Genomic DNA, 22,783 nt, shown 5'->3' on the forward strand with positions numbered 1-22,783 from the left:
TTTATTAAGCTTAAATTCCTATCCTCACATCCTTCAAAATCCAATTTAACGGGATTGTTTTGTCTAAAACAATGCCAAAATCTGATATGTTACCGGAGCCATTGTAAGTTTTTAATGTATTCATATTAGTATTCTTGTTTGCATTTTAATATACCTTATAGAAAGAGTTTCAACATATATTAATACAAAACTTAACAACCAACTACTCTTGTACTCTCCTTCACAAAGATCTGTTTTACGGTTTAGTTTTCTTTGAAATTCCAGCATTGAACTATTTGTTTGCTCACTGCATCACAATCTTAACTGTGACAGCATAGTATTATTGCCTCCCCCACTGATTCTTACTTATTCTGGCTAAAATTACCACCCTATTATTCTGGAGCTCATTTTAACCTTTTAATATACTATGTTTGCTTTTATATTCCTCACATGTGTATGTGCCTCCCCAATATGTTCATCTGTCCAAATCTACTTTCAATGCCTAGAAAACAGCCAATAGAAATAAACATAGGAGATTTATTTACTTCTCTGCATAAAAAAAAATAAATTTGCCTCCAAGTGGAATGTCAAGGGATGGTAGAACAATGCAGGGATCACCAATTATGGTAGGCTGTAGGTTGAGTTGTGTTCCTTTCTAATTGTGGTATTCTATTAATTCCTCCTTAGGTCATCTATATTAAAAGGTCTTCTTGCAAAAGTTGTTTACTGTTGGGGCTTATATCCATAACTTTAATAATAGGTTAAATATTTAAAATTCAAAACTACTTTATCTCCTACCTCTTTCAGTTAGAGAATAAAATACATTAATGTTTGAAAAAGTGCAATTTCAATAGCACCTACATAAATTTAGTTCCTATTTACATTTCTATCACCATTATTTTCCCCATTGATTTTAGATTACATCTGGGAAGGATTCTTGTGTAGTGAATTGAGTGTAGAGATTAGAGAGATATCTGCCTCCAATTCTTCCTGTGCCATTTTGGGCAAGTTATGTGACCTTTCTGAGGCTCAAGTTTCACATCTATAAAATGAAAATAATATATCTAACTTTGGTATAGTTAGAAAGCTTAAGCCAGATTATTTATATAACTCTGGACTCTCAAAATGTTTGATGAATCTTGGCATAGAGTGTATGACTAAAAATACTAGGTGGAGGATTTCACCCAATGGTCAGAGAAGACAACAGAACATTTGAAAATCTCATGGAGCTTAACAAAAAAGAAAGGAAAATCAAAATTTGAGACTACCAAGGTAGCCAGAACTTGCCTGGCTAAAATCACAGGGAGAAGGGAGACACAGGGAAGTAAATCCAATGTTGGATCCTTGAGCTGTGCAGATTTTAAAAAAGCAAAGAAATGAGCAGAAAGTGAATGAAAATTAGAATGAGATTTTTAGTGAAATCATGGACCTGTGGGATTTCAGACTGTCTAAGGAAGAGAAACAGTAGTAAACACCATCAGGCTCTCAACTGGAGAATTACATACCACCCTAGGAAGACCACATGTAGATTAAGACCCAACAAAAACCAAAACAGAGAACCACGTCACTTAGAGAATTGGGAAAATATTTTAGTCCTGGGAAAATCTTCCTGTCTTGGTATCTTTGACCTCTCTACAATATTTTCTGCCTCCACAATTAGGGCAAAATTCTCATAAATGTCAAATCACCAGGTCCTCTGAAGGATGGGTTCTTGAATCCACCTACCTGAGTTCCAGTCCTGATTCCTTCCACTTACTGAACCTGAGATGGTACAGTTTACTTAACTTGAGATATTAACTGAGTTATCCCTGTGCCTCATTAGTTCATCTTAATAACTGTAAATTTGTTGTAATGATTAAATAGTTACAAAAAATTTAGCACAGGATCTAGCAAACAAAAGCTCAAATAGCTTTTTGTTTTCGTTTTGTTTTAACATTGTTCTCACCTTCATGGGATTTTTAAATAAACTACTCAAAAATTAACAGGTCTTTCATTACACGTCATTAATATAGCAATGGGAAAGTTCAGCTTTTCCCTTCTCAAATTATTATTGCTTTAGTTTAGGCTATTTTGGAAAGATGAACTTATTAATAGAAGAAGTGGCTGCGTAAATGATGTAGATCAGTAGCTTAAATGTGTAAATTTTATAAAATTGAGGAAAATAAGTGGCTGTTTCAGAAAAGTTCAGTGGAACAGCAAACACTGACATAACACAACACCATAGAGAAAAGGACTTGTACTAGTGTTTTACAGGCGTTAACTAATTTTATCCTCAGCATAAGCCTGGGAGGTCCATACTACAATTATGCTCATTTTATAGGCAAGGAAACCAAGGTACACAGATGTTAAATTACTTGACCATGGTAATCCAGCTAATAAATGGCAGATTTATTGGCTTCACTGTGTTCCTTAAACACTGTGCTAATATTAACTTTCTTAATGACAATACTATTTACCTCCTGAATATATGAACAAAAATTTTTTGAAAAGTTTTCTATGTAGCTCAGGGATTATAAACACCATTCCTGTCCTGAGCTTTAATCCAAGACTGTATTACTTTCACTAGAGAGAGAGAGCTAAATGTTTAATGGGGAGAGTTAGTGCCTTACTACTACCCACTACACTACATGGCATTTGTCACTTTCTCTGAGATATGAGCAAATGTGTCACTGAAAACAATGAGAGTCAAATATACCATATTTAAGATTGTAGGAATAAAAAAACTTCAGGTAGCCCTAGTGAAAAGGTGGTCGTGAAAGAAAGGGACCCCAAATATGTGCAGGGCTGCAGAGAGTCCCTGCACATTGTGTGAGCAAGAAAAAGAAAACAAAAACAAAAACATGAGATAGAACCCTTAGCTTCTGGATGAAATTGCCTAGATATTATGAGAAACTAGAAGACCCTTTTCCCTCTCCAAAGCTTCTTATCTTCCTTACTCAACAAATTCATTAATATTGGCTTTCATTCAATGGGAAATCGATCTCAAACAAGAGCAATCCCAGGAAGGTCTTATTCCAAACATATTGCAATGAGCATAGATAAGAAGAAGGACAAAAAGGGAGGGAATATCTGAATGATATATATTCACAACTAAGACAATTTTTAAATATTCCAATTAAAAATGGTTACATACAATTTTAATTTTTTCATGTGCCATGCAAAATTATTATATCTAGTACTACAGTCAAATGAAGATGTTGCCTTTAGTTTTCATCTTTACAATGTTCCCAATCCTTGAGGATTAAGAGCCAAATCTAGAAGAAATTCTACTCTGAAATCTTTTTTTAATTTTTTTCCCTACAACTTGTCCCTCCACATTAGTGTTTGCTGTGTTCAGGGATTATCTTTATATACTACTTCTATCTCTTGTCTTGATTTCAGAAACTATTTTTATTGATATAAGTGTACCTCCAGATATTTTTAATTTGTTGTTCCAATTTGCCATGTTTGGGGACAGGTGGGGCATAAACACATGGGATGTATTACTGGGACTACCGTAAGTATAGGCCTTCGTGGGTATCTGCAAAATTTATCATCTGTGTTCTGTATAGGGAAGGTTATCTCCTAGGTAACTACCAGATAATTGATGTTTCTGTAACAGTTTTTGAACATTTATAGCTAATACCCAGCACCCAGGAAGGGACAAGTGACACGTACTCCGGGAATCAGAAAAGACTGTTTATTTCGCACAGGTGCTGGGCCAGCAGAGTCACCTTTAAAGACTGTGCATCCTGCTATGGTTTTACTGGTTTTTTATACATACGTGCTTCCGGGTTGGGCGGGGCTAGTACAGTTCCTGGCTTCTGGCTGATACAAGAGGCAAGCAAGATTGTAGAAGCCAAAAGAATGCAAGGGGAGTATCCTGCCCCAGACATCTGGCTGCCCCTTTTTATCTGCTTTTTACCAACTTTCCTTCTCATCCCTACCTCCCACCCCCCCCCCCATTCCCACCCCACCCTTGATTCTCAAGCTGCTGTAGCAGACTTAGAGAAAATCAGTTTGTGGAGGCCAGGGAATCCTTTGCGGCCATGGGAGGAGGGGTGAAGACCGTTCTGGCTTCTTCCTGCTGGACAGGGACGTCGAAGGGAGGAATGTGACAGCTAGGGTTCTTTGCCATCCAAAGGAGAGTAGCGACAGCTAGAATAGTCCAACTGGAGCATCATCTGGAGTATTATAGCTTCTAGGCAAGAAGAAAGAAATCTGGTTAGCTTGTTAAGAATATAAGGACCAAACAGGAGGGTTATGAATTAGTCCATTAGGTCCATTAGGGGAGGACCAGATAAAGGGAGTAGCCAGGATACCCAGTTCCATATATTGCTGCAAGAGTTCCATCAGTCTGTTAATTCTTTCCTCTATTTGATGAACCATTCCTTTAGTTGTTGGGCCATACCTCTATCCTTGATTGGTTAACATAGAAGTAGCATCCTCATGTTAGGAAGAGACATGTTCTCCCCTTCTCAGCAGTTAACAGGTAAACTGTCTTCTATTTTGTAATACTACTACTGCTAAAGAGCTAGGTCTTGTAGGGTTACTGAAGAGTTTGCAACTTGTTCTATGTCATCTGTCAGATCTTGGGATAGTTCTTGGTAGAAGGAAATAGATGAGTCTACTCCCCCAATTCCACTACTTACTCTGGCAGTGATTCCCAGTCCAATTATTAGAGGTATAGCTTGGATAGCTCATTTAGACCAGGTATGTGCGGCCAAGGGAATTATAAGGGATCGGTTGTTGGAGAGAATATTTATTTGGGGGGTTAGGAATGCAAAAGTGTAAATTCCTATCCCGTTAGCAGGCAGGCACAAATAAGCAATAATTCCACAAACAAAGAATATTCCCACAGGGGGAATGAAACAGGGTGACTCATGGTTTTTACCTGTTTGTATATCTCAGCTTGGTTTCACTGGTTGTTAGTTAAGTTATGTAGAGGGGTTGTTCCCCACTGGTCTTTAAAACATAAGGAGGCCCACCCTATTACCTTCATATCAGTAACCATGGGCCCTATTGTGACAGTTATGTTATCTGTTGACATGTTGCGGGGGATAGCCATTTTGATTACATTACCTGGGTCTGGGGCAGCCTCATAACATAAGGGGGTTAGAGAGAGACAAAACCAACAGTCCTTGGCTAATTAGGGTTAGAGGAGTTGAGAAGATGATGGGCTGAATTTAGAATCTGGTATGAGCAGAAGTTAAAGTCATAAGGGCCACTGAGTCTGATTTTTGGAAGTTTGGGTCTCCTGGACAGATTTCCAGAAGTTTGCTTTATGGAATTTTGTACCTCCTGTTGGGATGACTCCTTACAGTCCTGGCCTTGGACTCCCCCTCCATCAGACAATCCAAAGTGGGTTTATTGTGCCTAGCAGGCATATTTGTCTGGGATTCCATGACATGATTGTTCCCTGTGAAAGGTGTCTTGCTTTAATTCTTCCTTGCCAATAAGTTTTTTCATTGTGGGAACAGAGCGAGGCTGACTGATAACATTTTGCATGCTGATATGTGTATTTGGTGAAGGCCTTGTGTGTAGTTCCCTGTCCTAGGGGTTGTTTTAGGCTATTCAGGGCAGGGGAAAGGGAGGAGCTCATGTGCTGGTCTTGAAACAGTCATCATTACATTGAGGAGGGACATCAATTCTTATGAGAGAACTCAGTATTAACAGTAGGAGAAATTTTTTTGTGTGTTAGGGTAGGTTCCTGACAGTTTCTTATTCCAAATAGGGGACATCAATCATAACTCAGATCATATACATCTAAGGAGAATAAGACATCCTGACACTAGTAAGTAGAGGAAAGCTAACAAGAGTTTGTGACTGAGGCGCCAGTCTGTGGGAGTAACTTGGGTAAGCCCTACAGCAAAGAGTATAGCAACAAGTATAGAAAGAGAAACAGGTAGGGGATGACAATGAAATTTGAGAGAGAATGATTTGTTATAGTTCATTTAAATTGCTTGGTGATTTCCTCAGGCTTCTGGTTACGGAGAGTTCTCAGGTGTTGGCTGTAGGCGGCTTATCATCTGCTATCTTCTTAAAAATGATCTGTAAAAGATTATTCTGGTTAGCAGTCACTTTCCATTCCAAGTGGTTGTCAGGTGACAGGTGGGCTGCCTTTACTCAAGGATGGTGGATTCAGGCAGTTAGTCCTGCAATCTTGAGGGCTGTGGGTGTGGTTCGCAAAACTAAATAGGGTTCCTTTCAGGTAGGTCTGAGTGGTTCCCTTTCCCAATCTTTAATCCAAACCTGATCCCAAGGTTTGTGGGGTTATACCGTTATTCCTAGGGAAATAGGTATCCTGTCTGTCACCCATCTATGTATCTCAAATATGGTTTTTCCTAATCCTTGTAGTTGCTTTTGTATTTCTAAATTTCCTAGCTCTGTCAGGTCCCCTTGTTTTGACTAGTGGAGGGGGCCTTCCATATAGGATCTTGAATGGGGAGAATCCTATTTTTGCCCAGAGTGTATAGCATATTCAAAGGAGAGCTAGGAGTAGTATATCTGGCCAGGGCAGGTTAGTTTCCTGACATAGTTTTGCCATGGCTGATTTAAGGGTTCAGTTCATATGTTCCACTTTCCCTGGACCCTGGGGCAGGTAGGCTGCGTGTAAGTTCCACTGGATACCTAACGTTTCGGTTACTTGTTGCACCACCTCGACTACAAAATCTGGGCCATTGTCTGAAGCTATGATTAATAGCATTCCATGTCTGGGAATGATATCCCTTAGCAAGGCCTTGGTTACTTCTCTTGCCTTCTGGGTGTGTGTGGGGTAGGCCTCAACCTAACCTGAAAACATGCAGATGAATACTGGAAGAAAATTGTATCCTCCACTGGGTCTTATTTCGGTAAAGTCCACTTCCAAATCCTTGAAGCGTGCCTGTCCACAGCGTTGGATTCCCATGCGCCCAGTGGGGCCCTTTTTTGATATTATTTGGAGCACAGAGGCAATGTTGAGAGACCAAGGCACAGAGGGAGTTGAACAATTACATAGTAGAAGCTCAATAAGGTTTCAAGGGTGGTTTTTCCTAGGTGGGTGAGCTCATGCTGTTGGAGAACCACCTGGTAGGCTAGCTGCTCTGATATATAGACTCTTTGGTCTGGAAGTACCCACCATCCTTCTTTTGTCCGGCCTCCTTTTTCCTGTTGTGCTCATTTTGTTTCTTGGATTGTGCACCTTGGGGAAGTTGGCAGTTCCGGGGCCAGAATGTTTTCCCACTGCTTGTTTAGCTGTGGTGTCAGCCTGTCAGTTATCTTCTGACACTGAGTCTTTTCCTCTTTGGCGTCCCTTGCAGTGGATGACTGCTACTTACCTCCGTTCCCAGACTGCCCTTAATAGCTTTAGAATTTCTTCCTGATTCTTTTTTTGTTTTCCTCCTGTGGTCAAAAGTCCTCTCTCCTTGTATAGAGCCCTATGTACATGTAGAGTGGCAAAGGCATAGCGCGAGTTAGTGTATATGTTGGCCCATTTGTCTTTACTGAGTTCTAGTACTCTAGTACAGTTCTGCTCTCTGGGCTGACCACCTCTGTGGAATGGCCTTTGCTTCTATGACCTCAAAATCAGAGCCTACCACATAACCAGTGTATCTTTTGCCTTCATTCACAAAGCTGCTGCCCTCAGTGTACAAGATGAGGTCAGGATTTTGTGAGGGCCTGTATGATAGGTCAGGTGGGCTAGAACAGACTTCATCAAGTACCTGTAGACAATCATGCTCTGGAGGTCCTGCCACTAAAGGCAAGAAAGTGGCAGGGTTTCGAGTTTTTATGGCTTCCAATCTTATTCATGGGTTCTCACATAGCAGTCCCTGATGATGTGTCGTTCAAGCATGAGTTAGCCAGTGTTGTTCTCCAGCATCCATCAAGGTAATAACAGAATGGGGAACCTTAACATTTATGTTTTGCTCCAATGTGAGTTTGTCCGCTTCCTCGATTAAATGTGTGGTGGCTGCGAGGGCCCTCAAACAGGGTGGCCATCCTGCCACAACTGAGTCAATCTGCTTTGAAAGTAATGCCACTGGTCTTGCCCAGGTCCAAATTCCTGGGTGAGAACCCCCAGGGCCACCCCATTGCTTTCATGTTGAAATTTTGTGATACATCTGGGAGTCCCAAGGCCAGTATCTCTGTGAGTTTTGGTTTTAGAGTTTTAAATGCCTTTTCTTGATTAGGGCCTCAGAAAAGGGGTGCCCTTTCTTCCCCCTTTAGTGCCTCATATAAAGGTCTGGCCAACTCCAAGAATCCTGGGATCCATATGCCACAGAATCCTGCTGCTCCAAGGAACTCTTGGACCTCCCGGTGGGTAGTGGGAACCAAAATGGCACAGATTGCCTATTTCCTTTTGGCTCCCGGCATCCATTTGCCTTGGGTAATTTTGAAGTCCAAATATTTAACTTCCTGTGGGCAAATCTGTGCCTTTTTCTTTGACACCTGGTATCCCGCCTCTGCTAGTAGCCTGAGTAGGGCCCTGGTTCCCTCCCAGCATTGGGTCTGCATGAGACTGGCTAGCAGAAGATTGTCCACATGTTGGAGGAAGACACACCTTAGGTCCTGTCCCAGAAACCTAAGCCATATGCCAGTGCTCCACTGAATAATGTTGGTGAATTTTTGAATCCTTGTGGCAGTCTAGTCCAAGTGAATTGTTCCTTTGCCCTTGTGGTAGGGTTTTCCCATTCAAAGGCAAATAGGGGTTGGCTATTAGGCACTAGCTGGAGACAGAAGAAGGTGTCCTTTAAATCTAGATATGTGAACCATCCTTCTTCAGAGGGTATGAGTCCTAGTAGAGTATATGGGTTAGAAATTCAGAATGATGACTGCTTCATTAATGGCTCTTAGATCCTGTACAGGACAGTAATCATTTGTCCCAGGCTTTTTCAAGGACAGCAGGGGAGTATTCCATGGGGACTGGCATTGTTTTAGAAGTCCCCATCTGAGTAGATGTCCAAGTATGTCTGGATCCCCAGGCATGCCTAGCATGGGATCATATATTGGCATATTTTGACAGGTTGGGCCCCAGGCTTTAGGTCAATTAATATTGGGGGTTGTTTTGGTTTTCTTTTTTCTTTATTTTTTTTATTATTTATTTATTTTTTGCCAGACCAGGGGGGTTTCTTTTGCCCAAATTGAAGGGAATTCAGCTTCTAGCTTGGGGGCCGTGGTTGGCTCACCGGGAGGGGAAGTATATAATCTCCATTCCTCTTCCCATGGAATTCCTGATGACAGGGACAAAATCATGAGTTGGGCGTTTTCGTTTAGGCGCAATTACATCTGCCCATCAAGGTGAAGGCTATTTCTGCGCTCAACTTGGCTTGGAGGTCTCTACCTAACAGTGAGACTGGGCAGTCAGGTAGATTCGTGAACTATTTGGTGACGCCCCAGCCAGCATTGTTGGGAACTGAAAAATTACCTTTGGGTTTGCACCCCAGTGGTTCCTACAATGGTGACTTCTTGACCCGACAGAGGTGCCACTTTGTGTGTCACCACAAAGTGTTCGGCCCCAGTGTTGACCATGAAATCTATTGTCTGTCTCCCTACCTTCATTTTGACCATGGGCTCATGGGGACCTAGTTGGATAGAGCCTGGTCTTTCCTAATCAGAGTATATTCCTGATAGTCTGATCAAGTCAGCCTCAGGTGGCTCTGGTTGGTAGTGACTGGGTGGATTGGAGGTTTGTGGTTTTCCTTTTTGGTGGTTAGGGCATTCATTTTTCCAGGGATCAAATTCTTCGCCATAGGCATATTGATCCTGTCCCAGTGGCACCCTTTTTTTTTGTTGTTCTTGAATCCCTTGTCATTTCTGTGGGAGCCCTTTCAGAGGGGGTGGTTGCCCCAAGGCCAAGACCAGGAGAGCTGCCTTTTGTTTCATTCTTTGGTCTTCCTCCTTTCTGGAAGCTCAATCCCAATTTACAAAAATATCGTTGGCGATTTCCAATAGTTCGGTGGAGTTTTTTCCAGTGAATCCTTCCAATTTTTGGAGCGTCTGTCTAATGTCAGCTTGGGCCTATCCCTCAAAGGCAGCATTGACTATGTGCTAGTTTTGGGGGACTTCAGGGTCAAATGGAGTGTAAACTCTGAAAGTTTCACATAATCTTTCATAGAAGTCAGCAGGGTTGTCTTCTGGCATTTATAGGACCTCAGCTACATTTTCCATGTTGGTGAGATTTTTGGCCCCTGCTTTTACCCCTTGGAAGAAGGCATGCTGGTATCTTTTTAATCTGGCCCTTCCTGCTTCTATGTTGGGGTCCCAGCGGGGCTCCTTTTCAGGCATAGCCCCCCATGCCCAAGCCTCAACATCTAGTTGTCCATCTGGTGCCTGAGTCTGGAGCCATTTTCTGGCTTTGGTGACATTTTGTCTATGCTCTTCCATGTTGAAAAGGGTAAGCAGAAGCTGCTGACAGTCAACCCAGGCAGGATTGTAGACTGTAGGAGATCTATCATTGCCTGTAGCTTCTCAGAGTAGGGTGGCATGTTATGTTTCCAGTTGAGAAGGTCAGTAATGGAGAACGGTTGGTAGTAGAAAACTGATCCCCCCTCTTGTAGGGTCCCATCAGGGCCTATTCTCTGGAGACCTCTAGTCTCCCCCAATGGCATCTGCATTGCCATGGGGGGCCTTGGACCTTAAGATGATGATCTAAGGCATCTTCCTACTAGTTCATGTGTCCCTTGCTGGGGAAGACTGGCTGTTGGTGGAGGTGAAACCGTGGGGAGTGGACTGTCAGGCAGGCGAGGTTCCCTTCCCTCGACTGAAGGGACACTGGGGGCATATGGTGGCATAAATGGAAGGACTTCTTCTGTATTTTCTTGGAGGATGGGGGGTGGTTTTTTCTGCTGTGAGGTCTTATTCTTGGCCTGTGCCACTAAGACCCTACATTGTCCCTTACTATTAATGCAGAACTAGGGGCGCCTGGGTGGCGCAGTCGGTTAAGCATCCGACTTCAGCCAGGTCACGATCTCGGGGTCCGTGAGTTCGAGCCCCGCGTCGGGCTCTGGGCTGATGGCTCAGAGCCTGGAGCCTGTTTCCGATTCTGTGTCTCCCTCTCTCTCTGCCCCTCCCCCGTTCATGCTCTGTCTCTCTCTGTCCCAAAAATAAATAAACATTGAAAAAAAAATTTAAAAAAAAAAATGCAGAACTAGACCCAAGGAGGCTTGACTTGGGCTATTTCCAGTTACTGATTGATGTATGGGAATTGATCTAGGTGGCCAAGCATTGCCACTATTTTATAAACAGCTCAGACTGTGGGGACACCTATGGTGCCCTCAGGGGCCCAGCCTACACCAAAGTCAGCCATTTTAATTCACAAAGGGTGCGTAATTTCCCCGGGGAGGGGGGTCAATTTGACCCCATAGTCATCTGAAAATCCTTTTTTACAATTCTTAATCATACACTCCAGAACAGTTGGTTTTGAGGAATTTCTCCCCATCCTGGTATCCTAGATGGAACCCTCCCAATGTACAGTGTCGCAGGGGAAACATGAGGGCAGAGGTCATTTCATCTGCCTGGCCTCTCCCCTCACAAGGACTTAGATGCCTTTTAGCATTGGCAGGTCAGTATAAACCCCTAAGATCAGGCCTCCACAGACCTGATTCTGCCTTGAGCCGTATGAGGTCATAGCAGACTCACAGGGTAAGACCCACTGGGGCTCCCTAGCTGAAACCGTGGAGCACGGACACTCACACACACATTCAGAGATTGCAGACTTCCACCCAGGTCTTCCCTGTCCTATGTGGTGACTATGTCGCCCCGGGGGGTGATCAAGATCCCCTTCTGCCTCTAGGGTCTGAACTCAGTCCTGGGTCCCCGCAGACACTCACCTGATCCGATGTCCCTTCCTGGCAGGATTTTTGAAAATTCCCCCCCAGGGTCTGTGAGAACGTGGCTGCAGTTGGCTATTATCTGGCGGTGAGGGTCAGAGTTCAGCGAAACCACTCGTGCCACACCTTCCTTCCCGTCGCGGGCCGAAATGTTGGTGCTCTGGCTCCTGCTCCCGCTGGCTCTAGACAACAATGGTGCAAGGGGACAGCACGGCTGTAGGTTTCCCAATGCACGAAAATGTTGCAGCAAATACTTGGCACACAGGAAGGGACAAGTGACACGCACTCCGGGTATCAGAAAAGACTGTTTATTTCACGCAGGTGCCGGGCCAGCAGAGTCACCTTTAAAGATTGAACGTCCTGCTGGGGTTTTACTGGCTTTTTATACCTATGTGCTTCGGGGTTGGGCGGGGATAATACAGTGCAGCTTCTGGTTCCTGGCTGCTGGCTGATACAGGAGACAAGAAAGATTGCAGAAGCCAAAAGCATGCAAGGAGAGTATCCATCCTCGGACAACTGGCTGGCTCCTTTCATCTGCTTTTTACCTGCTTTCCTTCTCAGCACCTAACCAGAAGCTAATTCTCTACCAGAAATCCTAAATTGTATTTGCTTTTGAGCTTCCAACCCCTGTTGATTTACTAAACTCCTAATGATTTAAGATTTCCAGTATTTTCATTATTTAGTTTCTTATTTTTGCTTTGCAAATCGTATATATGTATATATAATCAAAAATAAGGTGTCAATATGTTCTCTCGCTTACTTGCAATTAAAAAATCACACTGGGAATTATTCAAATTCGTGAAACCACTTTTCAAAATTCATTTTACAAGATGCATTTGATGAGTGCAAAGTAAAATTGTTAAGTTTTTTGCTATTTGAATACCCGAAGAGAATTTTAAAGAAAATAATATGGCGACTTTCTCTTCAAGAAAATACAAGTGCAATTTGTCATAGCTTGTATTTATGCTTCTTAAAAAAACTTTTGAAGTTTTACTTTATTACTGATAATACTATTGTAGTTAACCTTAGCTTTAAACTGGTAAAAAAATAAATTATTCTTCTGAACCAAGAAGGTTCAACCAAGGTATTTGATGGGAAAGAACTCAAGATTCACAGTTATTTGTAATTCACAATGAATATTCTGTCCTCTGTCGTTAACTGTTCTCACATTCCCTAAAATATCACAGAAGTAGTGATTATAGATATTAATTTCTTTCTGACATCAGTTTTAATGTGGTGGGAGGGGTTCTCCACACCAACAAGCAATACTTAGACACCAGCTCGGAGTCCTACAGTTCAACTCAATTCTAATACTATATATCCAGAGAAAGCATCATATTCTACAGATTCAGGATCAGTCCTACAAGACTACATCCCCACCACACACACCTCAGACACCGGTCGCAAGTGTCATTTGTGCTTCTGACCAATCGGCTATAGGTTGGGGGTTCCAGACTCCCTCCTTGGATTTCAGGCACCAGTCACAAGTTCAGGCTGTTACCTGTACTTCTGACCAACTGGCTATAAATCACAGTTTCCAGGATCTTCTCCTTGGGTTTAATTTGCTACAGCAGCTCACAGAGCTCAGAGAAACACTTGATGGAAGAGATGCTTAGGGCAAGGCATGGGGAAAGTATGCACAGCTTCCATCCTCTCTATGAAAGTGCCACTCTCCCCAAATTGCCATGTGTTCTCCAAACCTCATCCTTTTGAAATTTGATGGAGGCTTCGTTACATTGGCATATAGTAGCCCCCCCCCCTTATCTGCAGGGAGTACAACATCCTGTATATACTATGTTTTTTCCTATATACACATACCTATGAAGAGCTTGTTATGAGTAAGAGATAATCAATAATAACTAATAATAGAATGATTATAATAATGTACTTTAAGAAAAGTATGTGAATATGGTCTTTCTTTCTCTCTCTCAAAATATCTTACTGTACTGTTCTCACCCTTCCTGTGATGATGTGATATCATAAAATGCCTATGTAAGGAAGTGAAGTGAATGACATAGGCACTTTGATGTAGAGATAGGCTACTATTGGCTTTCTGCAGATTCACAAGGAAGATCATCTGCTCCCAGACCAAAGTTGACTACCTATGACTAAAACCTTGGAAAGTAAAACTGCGGAAAGGGAAACAGTGGATAATGGAGACTACTGCAATTGATTCAGACATCAGCCATTACACTCAATCTCCAGACCTGCTTCCTTCAATGGAAGGGTTGGGAAAAGTCCCAACCTTCTAACCACAGGGTTGGCCTCACTGGCAATCAGCCCCCACCCTTAGGTTACCTAAAGGCTTTCTAAAAATCGCTTTATTAACATAACAAAAGACACTTTTATTGCTTTTATTACAGGATATTCCAGGAATTTTAGGAGCTGTGATCCTAGAACCATGGACAAAATCAAATATATAGGGGAAATATATTTTAGTTATCTGAATGACCAAATATTATATAATATATATTTCTTATAAGTCACAATATATCAGATATATAGAAAGTTGCATCAGATATGTAAAATTGGTTGTGCCTCGGTGGTTCAGTCAGCTTAAGCATTGGACTCTTGGTTTCAACTCAGGTCATGATCTCACTGTTCCTGAGTTTGAGCCCTGCATCGGCTCTGGTACTAACAGTGTGGAGCCTGCTTGGGCTTCTCTCGCACCCTCTCTCTCTGCTTCTCCCCTGCTCAAACTTTCTCTCCTTCTCTCTCTCTCTCTTTCTCTTTCAAAATAAATAAATCAACTTAAATAAAAGATATGTAAAATTGATATAAAAGCTATTTCCATGAGGGAATTTTTTCCCATAAATAAAATATAAATTTATAACCAATAACCTAATATATATTTTAAAACTTTATATGTTATAATGTAACAATAGATCACTCATATACAAGAAAACAATCATAATTATTTGAGTTTGGCAATAAACAGAAACTGTTCCTTGAGTAAGCCTACTTTCTCCTTGGTAGCCTCTGACCTATGACTTGTGTCCTTCAACCTGCTGAAAGAAAGCTTCCCACCTTTTCGTTAATTAGAAGTTTTATTTTTGAGGTTATATTTATTTATAATGAGCCCTTTCAAGAAATTTGGAGTGCTTTGTAGATAATCATAAAAAAGTGAAAAAAATGTTTTTTTCTAAAATTTTGCTAATATTTTACCTAATCTGAAGTAAGTAAATTCTTTTAATAAAAAAAATGCCTGCTCCAAGTTAAATGAAAATGTAGATGCCAGATATATGTCAATAGAAAAAAAAGGACAAGTAGTATGAAAGACATATAATGATCCAAAAATATCCATACAAAAATTATTTATCTCTCAGTAAAAATCTCTCTTCACTGTAAAGGTATATAACACAGGAATTTTATACATTTTGTGATAATATTAATGTTAATAACCTCTCTGGAGGAAAATCTACATAATATTTCAAAATTTGAAATGCTGATAACCTTTGATCCATTTTTTCTACTTACAGGGATTTATGAAAAGGAATAGTTAGACAAGTGTAAAAAGATGTATGCATAATTGTCCAACCTGTCATTTTTTTTCTAATAGTTAAAAATTGGAACCAGTCTAAAAAGCAATTAAAAAGGGATTAGTTACATACTGGATCCACAAATGTTAAAACTAAAGCAGTAGATTCCAAACAGTTATCATAGAAAAATACCTGAAGGTTATGAATACAAAAAAAAAAAAAAAAATCATGTTAAAGATGGTCAGTATGTTTGCTTTTCATTGCAATGAATTTTACATCTCCTCAGAGTGATCGTGAGGGACTACTGAGCCTCGCAGCCCGCAGGGCATCCTGAGACTCTTGCTGCTGATGTCACAAATATGATTATTTTGTGCTGACCTTAATCAGCATTGTTAAGGTCAAGTAATTTACTGCTCATTGATTCAGAAGAGTCTTAGTTTTGACCTGCACTAGATCCTCTGAGTCATCATTGCTTTCTCCATCTCAGAACTTGCCCAAGCAGTCTATGTTGCAGTGTTTGTCTTAGAATCACCTTCTCTTTCTTTTCTTTTTTGCTTTCTTTTCTTTTCTGCTTTTTTTTTCTTTTCTGCTTTCTTTTCAGGTTTCTTTTTCTTTTCTTTTCTTTTCTTTTTATTTCTTTTCTTTTCTTTAAATATTCCTTCCTTCCTTCTTCGCTCCTTTCTTTCTTTTCTTTCTTTCTTTCTTTCTTTCTTTCATAACCATTTTCCAAGCCCAATGGATTAAACTATAAATTACATTTTCCTCTTTCATTGGGGATACTCTCCAATACCTGGGTCCTTTTCCCATCACAGAGGAATCAAAAAAGACACAGAGGCTCTTTTTTGCCTTAAACACCAATGTGTCATTCCCAATCACGAGAGGCACAACCTTATTGGCTCAGGAACACATTTTGAGTTAGTTCCCTAGATACCCAGAAAGAAAGATTAACCTCTTACTTACAGGTACATTCCTTAACCTGTTTGGAGTTTTCCATAGCCTACTTCACCTCAAGGATAGTAATATTCAGACGTGGTGAGGATCCTTGTTCTTCACACTCTTCTTTCTGTGGACTTCTGTGAAGCAAGTTTTCCTTTTCATGACTTATTGGTTTAGAATTGCTTATGTCAGCTTCTAGATCTCAATAACTATGACTTTTACCAAAATTTGAGATTCTGACTTCTAATTTTTTTCTTTTGTTTGTAATATAGAACTTGCACTCCCAACAATATAGAATATATTGAATATAGAATATATTCAATATAGAATATATTGAATATAGAATATATTCAATATAGAATATAGAATATTCAATATATTCAATATTCAATATAGAATATAGAATTTTCACTCCCAACAATCAAAGAAAGATAATATGTTTTCTTTTTCTAAGTGATGCAGTATATGGATAACGTTAATATTAATCTGGAAGGTGCTTTTCCAAAAGTACCAAAAATAGCAAACAGGAATATGCACAAAGTTTCACAGAAATACTCAAAAGGTTATTGGATGCATTATTTTGGACTAATATAAGACCTCATTGAGTAAAATGTGCATATACCCTTTGCATTTAAATCACCACATAGTTAATTAAAATACACACAAAACAGTAAGCTATTATGTAACCTTATTTGTATTTCTATTTTCTCTAATAAACTCTGAGTTTATTGTTGGAAGCAAGGAAATTAATTCACATTTCTCTGTCCTAACTGTTCCTAGTTCATAGAAAAGAGGTGTTAAATGGATGGCTGTTGAATACCTTAGCAAAATTGAAAACTACTAAGTAATAGACAATTCAAATATTCTTGAAGAAAAAAGAATCTCTGGTTACATTACAATTTTAATTGGTTGATTAGTGGAATTGGTATTCAGCATCTAAATAAAAATTGGGAGACTATATTAAAATATATATTATTGGCACTGACCCCCCAACAAAACCTCCAATATACATTCATCTGTTATCCATCTCAAAAATGGAATAATGATACTAATAATTATATAAATTAATAAGATATTATATAGGAATGCCTGTTGTTCCCACTTTTTTAAAGATTTTATTTTTAAGTAACCTCTTCACCTAACATGGGGCTTGAACTTACAACCCCAAAATCAGGAGTGGCACACTCTCCAGACTGAGTCATCCAGGCACTCAGACTTTTTTTTAAGTATTAACACGGCTATTTTCTCTGGGTTAGAAATTTGGAGATTAAGTAACTTCCCTATTGTGACCAAATGGTGTCAAAAAGACTAGGATAGGAATGCAAGTCAATGTGACTCCACAGTTTGCATCTTTAACTCTCCATTAGATTTGACTCAGGTATATTAGTACCAAAAAACTGAGTCCCCTCAAAATACATCAGTATTTTCAATTTTCTTACATATGTACCTGACTGTATTTAGCAGATATTTCAGATTCATTTTAAAAATAGCCTACTATTTAGGTTCTTCATCTAGAACGTTAAATATTTTCATAGTCAATAAACAACAATGTTGAATTTATGAATAGAATGAATGATATAAACGACTGCTTTTATTGAATTAAGTCACTCCTTCCAGTGTCAGTTCCACTTCCACACCAGATAATTAAGAGCACTTATTACTTTGGAAAAGATACAATTTAGTAGTAATTAAGTAAAGGCAACATGACAGCATATATAGTTTTGTCAAAGTGTTAACTGTTAAATATTCATTTTAAAAATTGACTAAAACTACTGACACAATCTATCTTTTCATTATCACTTCTTCATGGTAACACTTTAGTCACCTTTCCTTCATTAATCCACAGAGCAAAGTGTAATATTAAGGAAAATTAGAGGTTTTTTTTTCTTTTTGCGACATTGTACAATAATAATTAGGATTCACTGAATACTTACCTAAGGAAGACAAAACTGTGTTACATAAATGTATTTTATCTATTATTTTTGGAGAATTTATCATAGTTTCTATCCGTAATCTCCCTTAATACATAGCTCCATTTATCAGAAGTTATGAAACTTTTTGTGCATAAAAAAATAAGGACAACAATGAGATAACCCCATACAGCTATTAGAATGGCCAAAATCTAGAACACGACAACACCAAATGCTGGTGAGAATATGGAGCATCAGGAACTCTTATTGATTGCTAGTGTGATTGTAAATTAGGACAACCACTTGGGAAGACAGCGTGGCAGTTTCCTATAAAACTAAACATAATCTTACCATACCATTCAACAATCATGTTTCTTGGTATTTACCCAGTTGAGAATGATGTACACACAAAAAAATCTGTGCATAGATGTTTATAACCGTTTTATTCAAAATTGCCAAAACTTACAGTGATCAACTTGTCCTTCAGTAGGTGAATGAATAAATTGTGGTACATCCAGACAGCGGAATATTATTCAGTGCTAAAAAGAAATGAGCTATCGAGCCATGAAAAGACAGAGGAAACTTGAATGCATATTACCAAGTGAAAGAAGGCAATCTGAAAAGGCTAAATGCTATATGATTCTAACTATATGACATCCTGGAGAAGGCAAAACTATAAAGACAGTAAAAAAATAATCAGTGGTTGCTAAGGATTGTGGGGGAAGCAATGGATGAATAAGCATAGCACAGAGGATTTTTAGAACAGTGAAACTACTCTATATGATACCATAATGATAGTTACATGTCATTATAAATTTGTTTAAACCCATAGAATGTACAACAGCAAATCTGAACCATAATGTGAACAATAGACTTTGGGTGATTATGATGTGTCCATGTGGGTTCATCAGTTGTGACAAATGTACCATTGTAGTGAAAGATGTTGCTAATAGAAATGACTGTGCATGTGGGGAGGCAAAGAATATGTAGGAAATATCTGCACCTTCTGCTCAATTATTCTGTGAACCTTAAACTGGTCAAAAAAAAAATAATAATGAAGTCTGAATTTTGAAAATCTCACAAAAATTATCATTAAAAAAGTAAAAGCTTTTCCCCTTTCTACTTTTAGGAGTCATGAAGATCATTATTACTTATCCTTGTTACATAGATCAAACTCACTTATCCTTCTTACATAGATCAAACTCATGGAAGTATGTCCTGTTTTGTTTTAATTTTATTTACTTCCTGGTTGTGGCTTTATTATTTTTCATATGTAAAAGAGCATTGTTATTTTTTTGAAAATACACCTACTGGTATAATTTTAAGAAATTTCAATTTTTGTGATATTATTTAAAATTAAATTTATTTTTATTCCCTTAAATGATTAGGCTCCATTGGGAAAAGTATTTGACAATCTGACACAATCTGTGAATTCTTTCCCAAAGATGGCTGGGTTCATATTTAACTGATATTTATAAAGAGGGTGTAATTGGGTTTCTTTGCATAGAAGAATCATATAAGAGGAGATTAAATATCCAATAATAAAATATTTAAAGCCATTTTGAAGTATATTGTTTTCAATCACTCTCTGCTTAAAAAAATCCTTTTTTGCTTCTATAAAGTCAAGTGACAATCATTTAAATATTTACCATATTTACTATAATTTAAAATGCTATGCAGATGACAGAAATAAAATCATTATGCCATTTACATATACAAAGTAAATTTTGTTGATGTGATGCCACTTATATATGCAAAGTAAATTTAACTCAACAAATAAACATAAGTGGATGTTTCTGCTAAGACACAATATATGCATATTAGGAAACCTCTCATTCTTCAGAATTTTGCCCTAAAAATGGTAAAGGAAGAGTAGCATTAAAACACACCTTCAAAACCTCTGCAACTAATTACAAAAGTCTTACAATTTCAACAAAATAAACTGCAGATTTTTGAAAACATGTATATTAAAATCCTAATAAATAAGCTCCACCAAATAGAAGCGTGTCTTTTTATTTTTTTTTATTTTTTTTATTTTTTTTTTATATATGAAATTTATTGTCAAATTGGTTTCCATACAACACCCAGTGCTCATCCCAAAAGGTGCCCTCCTCAATACCCATCACCCACCCTCTCCTCCCTCCCACCCCCCATCAACCCTCAGTTTGCTCTCAGTTCTCAACAGTCTCTTATGCTTTGGCTCTCTCCCACTCTAACCTCTTTTTTTTTTTTTTTCCTTCCCCTCCCCCATGGGTTCCTGTCAAGTTTCTCAGGATCCACAGAAGAGTGAAACCATATGGTATCTGTCTTTCTCTGTATGGCTTATTTCACTTAGCATCACACTCTCCAGTTCCATCCACGTTGCTACAAAAGGCCATATTTCATTTTTTCTCATTGCCACGTAGTATTCCATAGTGTCTATAAACCACAATTTCTTTATCCATTCATCAGTGGATGGACATTTAGGCTCTTTCCATAATTTGGCTATTGTTGAGAGTGCTGCTATGAACATTGGGGTACAAGTGCCCCTATGCATCAGTACTCCTGTGTCCCTTGGATAAATTCCTAGCAGTGCTATTGCTGGGTCATAGGGTAGGTCTATTTTTAATTTTCTGAGGAACCTCCACACTGCTTTCCAGAGCGGCTGCACCAATTTGCATTCCCACCAACAGTGCAAGAGGATTCCCGTTTCTCCACATCCTCTCCAGCATCTATAGTCTCCTGATTTGTTCATTTTGGCCACTCTGACTGGCGTGAGGTGATATCTGAGTGTGGTTTTGATTTGTATTTCCCTGATAAGGAGCGAGAAGCGTGTCTTTTTAAAAATGTGAACCAACTGGATAAAAAGGAATGTAAGGAAGGGCATGTGGGTGACTCAGTTGGATAAGCATCCAACTCTTGATTTTGACTCAGGTCCAAAACAAGTCCAGTGCGCTAGATCTAAGCCCTCTGCACTATTAGGATGGAGCCTGCTTGAGATTCTCTCTCTCTCTCTCTCTCTCCCCCTCTCACTCTGCCTCTATCCCTCTCACATAGGTGCTCTTTCTCTCTCTCTCAAAATAAATAAATAAACTTAAAAAAGAAAAGAGATCTTACCTGGTCTTAAAAAAAAAAAAAAAAAGAATGTAAGAAATACTCACGTATGCTGAGATAGATACATGGACAGAATTTGAAAAGAACAATATAGTAAACCCTTCCATGATAGCATGCAGAGATAGGAGGGAGTGAGTAGTGTACATGGCTTTCATATACCATACTGAAATTCATCATAGCACTCACCTGCATTTGTGTAATTTGTGTTCAATTACCATCACCTTGTAATGCAAATATTAACAATTTGTAAACCAATGTGACTTTCATGTTATACTGACATCATGTCCATGTTTATCTAATACATATGAGCTTTTTTTCTTTGCTTTTAATTTCAGAAATTCATACTAGAACAGACTACAAAGTCCAATCTAGGTTCAGGACACTTTAATAAGAACTACGATGCAAATACAAAACACTAAATAATGAAACCAATATCGACCCAATGGAATTTTCAGTCTAGTGAGGAAATAGATGGAACTATATGCACATATTTTATTTCTACCTATAAACATATCTACCAATATCTACTTACTTACATTGATTTTATTTTGTTATATCTATGTGTGTGTGTGTGTGTGTATATATATATATATTCATAACTATGTCTATAAAATAACTTAAGAGACATAAAAGTAATACGTACAAAGTAATTTCTGTCTAAAAATAAATTCTGTGTCCATATTACCCTAATACCCCTGGCTGAATTCCTCATCAAAATATCAGGACGTAGAATGAAATGGCTTTTGTTAAGCTACTGAATTTTGGAATCATCAGTTATGCATCAATAGATAATTGAAAAACATTGGTTTAGAAAATATTAAGGATGGCAGAGCAGCCTTGAATGCAGTGATGTATTGGGATATTATGACTATTAAAATGAGTTATAGTAAACTTTAATTTTCTGTACACAGAACTGGCTATATAATTTTCAGGTCAAAAAAAAAAAAAGAAAATGTAAGTTCTCTTCTTCAAAGATTATTAACAATTTTAAGATGACAACAGCAGGGAATTAAACAAAGTTCGAGTCCTATTGAACGTATGGCCTGCGTGACTTTACATAAAGCCCATTTGTACATGAGCTTTAAAGTATGTATACTTAGTTATCCAGTAATGTAATCATACTCCCTGAGATACACTAGAAGCAGCTTAGTTATATTCAATTTATGTTAAAATCACCTTTTAGCAGCCATACAACGTATCATAGAATAATTCAGTTTTAACTATTATGTCCATTTCCTTTATGTTTCATTATCAGCCTTAAATTGCAGAGGCATAGGAAGAGCCTTCTGTTACAGCTACGAAAATAAGAATGAAATTGGGATATAAATCAAAACATGGCAGGGGTCATATTGACCAAACATACAAACATTGGAAATGTAAATTATATTTTGTAGGAGAAAAATATATAGTTCAAATGGTTACCTCAAAATATTGCCTTTGAACAGCTCCATCCAATTGACTTTGAATTATAACGTATCAAATTTAAATTACATGCAGCCATGAACATATTTAAAATTCTTTTTGGTTCTTTAAATATTATACTTCTTTATTTGTTATTCAGTATTTCATGATGTCAGAGTGCTGGCGTTGTGGAATTAAA

At 38.6% G+C, this 22,783-nt stretch overlaps 1 long non-coding RNA gene across 2 annotated transcripts; it reads right to left on the minus strand.

Annotated features, from left to right (window-relative positions):
• Positions 1 to 3,636: 3,636 nt before the first annotated feature.
• On the minus strand, positions 3,637 to 12,418 carry LOC121034994 (uncharacterized). Of its 2 annotated transcripts, none has more exons than XR_005792717.1 (3): positions 11,766 to 12,418; positions 4,853 to 6,009; positions 3,637 to 4,156 (listed from the first exon to the last, which is right to left on the minus strand). It is a non-coding gene; the product is annotated as an uncharacterized LOC121034994 (long non-coding RNA). The 2 variants fall into 2 exon arrangements; XR_005792714.1 differs by having other exon boundaries at positions 3,637 to 4,159.
• Positions 12,419 to 22,783: the final 10,365 nt, after the last annotated feature.

Source organism: Herpailurus yagouaroundi, unplaced genomic scaffold, assembly GCF_014898765.1.
Source record: "Herpailurus yagouaroundi ecotype Mexico unplaced genomic scaffold, PumYag 28, whole genome shotgun sequence".
In the NCBI taxonomy this organism is placed as follows: Eukaryota; Metazoa; Chordata; class Mammalia; order Carnivora; family Felidae; genus Herpailurus; species Herpailurus yagouaroundi.